Source organism: Pavona decussata, unplaced genomic scaffold, assembly GCF_977016875.1.
Source record: "Pavona decussata unplaced genomic scaffold, jaPavDecu1.1 SCAFFOLD_59, whole genome shotgun sequence".
In the NCBI taxonomy this organism is placed as follows: Eukaryota; Metazoa; Cnidaria; class Anthozoa; order Scleractinia; family Agariciidae; genus Pavona; species Pavona decussata.
In genome coordinates, this window is record NW_028145481.1 from 1,370,215 (window position 1) to 1,377,500 (window position 7,286).

Sequence of the window (7,286 nt, forward strand, 5' to 3'; positions counted from 1 at the left end):
GAGGAACTCGTGTTATGTGGTTGATAGACACTGGTGCTGCTTGTTCAATTTTGTCGTTTAAGATTTATGATTCCTTACCTGCTAGTGTCAAGTTCAGTTTGAGTTCAGCTAACCCTGCAATTGCTCTTGCTGATGGACGGCAAGCAAAAACACATGGTGTGGGACATGTTGTAGTGCGCCTGGGTACTAAGGAGTTTCAAATGCATGTGGTTGTGGCTGAGATTGAGGATGAGGGCATTCTGGGTATGGACTTTCTGTCACAAGCTGATTCTCATATTGACATTGTGAAAAACCAAGTGTCGATTAATGGAGAAGTGTTCGATTGTTCTGATTTCAAGAACCGACCTCTTAGCTCCAGATGTGTGGTGCGACGATCAACAATTATTGAACCTAACACTGAGGTGATTGTCCCAGTTACTGTTCAGTTACTGTTCACAAGCGTTGTACTAACTTAGATCCAAAGGCCTCTCAGTTAGGCATGCGATTGTTGGAGCCTTGTCTCAACTCTCGTTTGCAACAAAAGGGCCTTTATGTTGCAAGGACTCTGGTGGATGTTAAAGAGGACAGAGTGGTTCCTTTGCGTGTTTTCAATGTTTCTGACGAAGTTTGCTACTTGGCTGCCGAGACTGTGGTTGCTCTAGCTAAGCCAGTTGTTGATGTCACTTCACTGAAGCTTTATGAAGAGAACGATGAGCGTGTTGTAGACCAAACTCGAGTAATAAGTCAGCATGTATCACAACAACCATTTGAAAGGACTCTACCAGAGCCCTTACAAGACCTTCTTGGAAGGAGCACCGAGTATTTGACTGACAGTGAGACTGAGAGACTGCACAAATTACTGTTCAATTACCAACATGTGTTCTCCCTTTCTGACAGAGACTTAGGCACCACACATATGGTCCAGCACAGAATTGAAACAGGCAATGCCCCCCCGCCAATCCGACAGCAGCCTCGACGCACCTCTTCATGGAAACGTGATGAAATCGAACGACAAGTAACGGATCTCTTGCAACAGGAAAAGGTGAAAGAATCATCAAGTCGTTGGTCCTGTCCAGTTGTGCTGGTGACTAAAAAGGATGGTAGTCAGAGGTTGTGTCTAGATTACCGCCAGTTGAATGCAGCAACAGTGAAGGATGCCTTCCCTTTGCCACGAGTTGACAATTCACTCGCTGCTCTAAGTGGCTCAAGATGGTTTTCCACGTTGGATCTTGCCTGTAGTTACTGGCAATTGACAATGGATGCATCTACTCAGGAAAAGGCAGCATTTGTAACTCCAAGCGGCTTGTATGAATGGAATGTGATGCCATTTGGTCCCTGCAATGCACCAAGTACATTTTACAGGTTGATGAAGCTATTCTTGAAGGGTCTTCATTAGAAAATCTGCTTGATTTACCTTGATGACGTGATTGTCATAGGACGCACGTTTGAGAAAGAGTTGGAGCGGCTGAAACAGGTGTTTGAGCGACTTACCTGTGCAGGACTAAACCTTAAGCCGAAGAAGTGTTTTCTCTTCCAGAAGCGGGTTTCGTATCTTGGTCATGTTGTCACAGAAGAAGGCATCACTGTAGATCCTGGAAAGGTAGAACAAGTTCGCACATGGCCCATTCCAGAAAACAGCACGGAGGTCAAAAGCTTCCTTGGACTTGCCTCTTATTACCGCCGTCTCATCCCTGATTTTTCAACCATAGCTCAGCCACTGTACAAGCTAACAGAGGCAAAGACAGAATTTGTTTGGACAGGGCAATGTCAGCTGGCTTTCGACAGCCTGAAGGGTTTACTTACGTCCGGTAGAGTCCTGGCCTATCCGACCAGAGAGGGGAAGTTTGTGCTAGACACCGATGCATCAGACCATGGAGTTGATGCTGTCTTATCACAACTTCAGGACGGGGTGGAGAAACCTATTGCGATTGCAAGTCGAACATCTCAAGAAAATTAAGGCATGGGTCTCTAGTTATTTACTCAAAAAGACAAGGGGGTGGTAAATCTTCTGAAAATTTAGCGGTAAAGTCGTGAGACTTTGGCAACATAATATGCTTACAAATGTAAACATATTGGCATACACAACTTATGTAAATTAGGTCTTGTGGCCTTTTATGGATGAAAACTTGAAGAAAACTTTTGAGCAAAAAATGGCACCACTTTTTATTGCCTCCTGGGGGCTGCCTGTAGATTTAAAACTTTACCACTGTTAGGCACTTCACTTCTGTGCCCGGGCCTTTTTAAATATTCCCTCAATTTTGAAAATAAACGGCTAATTTTACTTTGGAGGGACTGGGCACTAGTAAAAAATGCCGTTTATTTTCAAAATTAAAGAAATATTCAAAAAGCCCGAGCACAGAAATGAGATGCCTAACAGTGGCAAAGTTTTAAAACTACTAGCAACCTTCAGGAGGCAATAAAAAATGGTGCCATTTTTGCGCAAATGTTTTCATAAATGTTTCGGCCGCAACAGGTCACGTGACCTAATTTGCATAAGTTGTGTAGGTCAATATGTGAAAATTTGTAAGCATACTATGTTGCCAACGTCTCACGACGTTATGGCTAAATGTTCAGAAGATTGACCACCCCCTTGCTTTTTTGAGGAAGTAACTAGAGACCCATGCCTTATTTTTCTTGAGATTGTCTAAGTCGGAAAGGAACTATTGCGTGACTCGTCGTGAGCTTCTGGCCATTGTTGAGTTTGTTAAGCGACACCGGCATTACCTGCAAGGTGCAAGATTCTGCATTCGAACTGATCATGCACCTTTACGCTCCGTCCTTAAGGCAAAAGATCCAGAAGGACAGCTAGCGCGTTTGATTGAATTCTTAAGTACTTTCGACTTTGAGATTCAGTATCGTCCAGCAGAACGACACATTCATTCCACGTTGGTGCGGAACATGGGTGGATGGTTAAGCGGATTGCTCCAGTGACGTTAACATTAAATGCTCAAGGACTGGTGGACACTAAGGAACTGTTCATAGGAACTGTGAACTTGAAATTTTGTTGACATTATGGAATAGTCTAGGCAATTAGACAAGTTTATACGTTTTTTTAATGTTGTTATCCCCTGAGAACTGTGGACATTTCTTATGTCAATGAAAGGTCGTTAGAGGCTCTCAGTCTGTTACATGAAATTCAAGTTGTTTTCAGATTTCGTACTGGCACTTGGAAGTGATTTGCGTAGTGGACCAGTACTGGGACAGTGCTCATAAAGGGGGGAGTAGTGTAGCGTTAGGTTATACCCGGAGGGAACTCCTTCTAAGTAACTCTTGTAAACTAGTCACGTGACCAGAGTTGTAAGAGCCATGTGCTCGGTTGAGTTTCTCGGAATCTGTGATTAAAATATGGCGTTACAATACGCACAAAGACCAGACCACAACACTACGTCCACATCCCCTTCTCTTTGCGAACAGTGAGTGGGTTCTTTAACGTCCCACAGAGTTATTTACAAACAAGGTTTGTGAGACGGGCCTACGGTTTATCGTCCTTATCCGAGAAGATTTTGGGAAATATTGCGTCGATGTGTGTATATGAAATAATTTAATTTCGAAGGCATACAATTCACTGCAGTAAAAGTACCTCGTGAATAAAATTAATTTTCACCATGTGCGAACCCTTCAAATCGATTAAGCTTCAGGTGGGTGAATGTTAGAAGGATGGTCTATAGATTCCTGTAAAAATGTCTTTGGGCAAATGATTACGCGCGACGTGAGAGCTATTCAAAGTCCGCATAAAATCAGATAAAATGCAAATATTTGACCCCGCGCGGTAAAAGTTGAAGTTGCGGGTCAGACAATTTTTAGTCCGTGTACATGTCTTGACCCATATTAGGTTAAAATAAGCATATACAAAAACATTTCGAAATGTTTTCACCTTATAATATACTGTCAGGTCCAAAGGCCATTTTTAGCACGATTCTCTGGTCGTTCGTCGCATAAGTTTGAGCCGGCTGTTTGTACGTCCGATGTACACCCGACGTAACTAATCGAACAGTTCGGTAATCGAACTTAATCGAACCCAATCGAACTTAATCGAACGATTGGGTTCGATTAGTTCGGAAATCGAACACAATCGAACCAAAACATTTTTGTGAGACTTCGATTGAGTTCGATTTCCGAACCCAATCGAACCCAATCGAACCTAATCGAACAACATAAAAATCACAATATACCAGCTCAGCAGCGGGACTGTGTTAGCATATGTATATAAGTAAAAATTAAGAACAATAACTGATAATCACTTTATTGAAATAACCTTTGGGGATAAAAAAATACAGTGAGTTTACTGTAAAATCGAAAATGATATAAGTTCAATGGACTACAAGAAAATGCAAATTAGTTGCGAAGAACGCGGTCTTCAACACAACATCCACAAGATAACGTGAGATAAATGAAACTGCCACTTTTGCAAGTAAAGCAATTAAAAGCAACAACAGAGTTGTTAACCGTGCAAGGTCGCATGGATTCGTCAAAGCGGAAAACAAATCAATTTTTGCAGCTGGAGTCATCTCCAAAATAGTGTGTGTTCTCATACTCGACCACCATTTTCAACTAACAATCGGACCCGGGGAATCCAACCAGAAAATATATATTCACAGATGCAAAATCAAACCTAATCCGCGAACTCAATCGAACCTAATAATCGAACCCATTGGAACTTTCGATTTGGTTCGATTAGCCCAATTTTTTTGTGAGGGTTCGATTGTGTTCGATTATCGAACTCAATCGAACCCGATCGTGTGATTGGGTTCGATTGGGTTCGATTAAGTTCGATTTGGTTCGATTAGTTACGTCGGGATGTACACCACGCAAACTGGTAGAATACAAATCTTTGATCAAATTTGTGAAGTTTCGGCGGATTTCATCAAGACTCACATCTTCTTTGACGGCTAAGTTATTTGTGAAATATTACTTGGTTTACAGTGCAAGAAAATATTACATCTGACCGCTGCTAGAATGACAAAAATTGTCAGTTTCAGTCTATCTTGCATTGCAACAGCCGTTTGTTTGTCACGCAATACAATGTCATGGACATTTTAGCACTTATGTCCAGGATCGACCTTGTTAGCAAGAATTTGCTAGCAAATTAGTTTCGCAATTGTCGCAAAGAAAACGGCTTTTAGAAAAGTATAGAAGAAATAGCAAAAATCGCAAAAGTAACAAGACATTTTCTTGCCATGAGAAAAGACTGAGTAACAAATATAGCAAAAATCGCAATAATAACAAATGTAACAAGATTCAACACTTAGAAGAACATGAAGGATAGGAGGGCCCCGAAATGTCCGCAAATATCGCAAACATCGCAAAAATAACAAGGATTTTTTCTTGCTAGCAAAAAGCATTCATTACAAATATCGCAAAAATCGCAAGAATAACAAATGTAGCAAGATTCAAGACTAAGAAGAAGATGAAGGCAAGAAGGGGCCCGAAATGTCCGCAAATATCGCAAACATCGCAAAAATAACAAGGATTTTTTCTTGCTAGCAAAAAGCGTTCATTACAAATATCGCAAAAATCGCAAGAATAACAAATGTAACAAGATTCAAGACTTAGGATAAGATGAAGGCAAGTAGGGCCCCGAAATGTCCGCAAATATCGCAAATATCGCAAAAGTAACAAGGATTTTTCTTGCTAGCAAAATCCGTTCATTACAAATATCGCAAGAATCGCAAGAATAACAAATGTAACAAGATTCAAGACTTAGGGGACGATGAAGGCAAGAAGGGCCCCGAAATGTCTGCAAATATCGCAAAAGTAACAAGGATTTTTCTTGCTAGCAAAATCCATTCATTACAAATATCGCAAGAATAACAAATGTAACAAGATTCAAGACTTAGGGGACGATGAAGGCAAGAAGGGCCCCGAAATGTCTGCAAATATCGCAAAAGTAACAAGGATTTTCCTTGCTAGCAAAAACCATTCATTACAAATATCGCAAGAATCGCAAGGATAACAAATGTAGCAAGATTCAAGACTAAGAAGAAGATGAAGGCAAGAAGGGGCCCGAAATGTCCGCAAATATCGCAAATATCGCAAAAATGACAAGGATTTTTTCTTGCTAGCAAAAATCGTTCATTACAAATATCGCAAAAATCGCAAGAATAACAAATGTAACAAGATTCAAGACTTAGGATAAGATGAAGGCAAGTAGGGCCCCGAAATGTCCGCAAATATCGCAAATATCGCAAAAGTAACAAGAATTTTTCTTGCCTAGCAAAAACCCTTTATTACAAATATCGCAAGAATCGCAAGAATAACAAATGTAACAAGATTCAAGACTTAGGATAAGATGAAGGCAAGAAGGGCCCCGAAATGTCCGCAAATATCGCAAAAGTAACAAGGATTTTTCTTGCTAGCAAAATCCGTTCATTACAAATATCGCAAGAATCGCAAGAATAACAAATGTAACAAGATTCAAGACTTAGGGGACGATGGAGGCAAGAAGGGCCCCGAAATGTCCGCAAATATCGCAAATATCGCAAATATCGCAAAAGTAACAAGGATTTTTCTTGCTAGCAAAATCCGTTCATTACAAATATCGCAAATATCGCAAAAGTAACAAGGATTTTTCGTGCTAGCTAAAAACATTTATTACAAATATCGCAAAACAGGACAATCTAGCTGAACAACAACCACCAAGTAAATATTATTAAGATGTGTATGCCCGTTCATTTATTTTAAATAACAATATCAGTTCAGACGTGAAGCTACCTTAATTACGGTCAGTATCAAATACCGTAATATCAATCAGTGTCTGCTTCGTTCTTAATTCCATCAACATGGAAATGAAAATGGGTCATCAGATCCCCGCATTGTACATGTATGTTTCTGTCCAATACCCATGGTTTTAAGACAGGCATTGCCAGTAATCTGGTAATATTTATCTAGTTAAATTAAACTTATAGTTGAACAAAAAAACCACCAAGTGAATATTATTAATTACTGTCAGTAGCAAAATACCGTAATATCAATCAGTGTATGCTTCGTTCTTAATTCCATCAACATACAGCTACAATGCATTAAAAGGAGTTTCGCTCACAGAACAGGGCAAATTTTAGAAACCAACGGAAACGTAAGCAGAACTTTTCATAGCCAGGAACCCAACATAACAATCGTTACAAAATATCAACATAGCCAATTGGGGAAAATGAAAATGGGTCATCGGATCCGTGCATTGTACATGTGTGTTTCTGTCCAATACCCATAGTTTATAAACAGGCATTGCCAGTAATCTCGTAATATTTCTCTTTTAGATTAAGACTTATAGTTGAACAGCAACCACCAAGTGAAAATTATTAAACAACAAC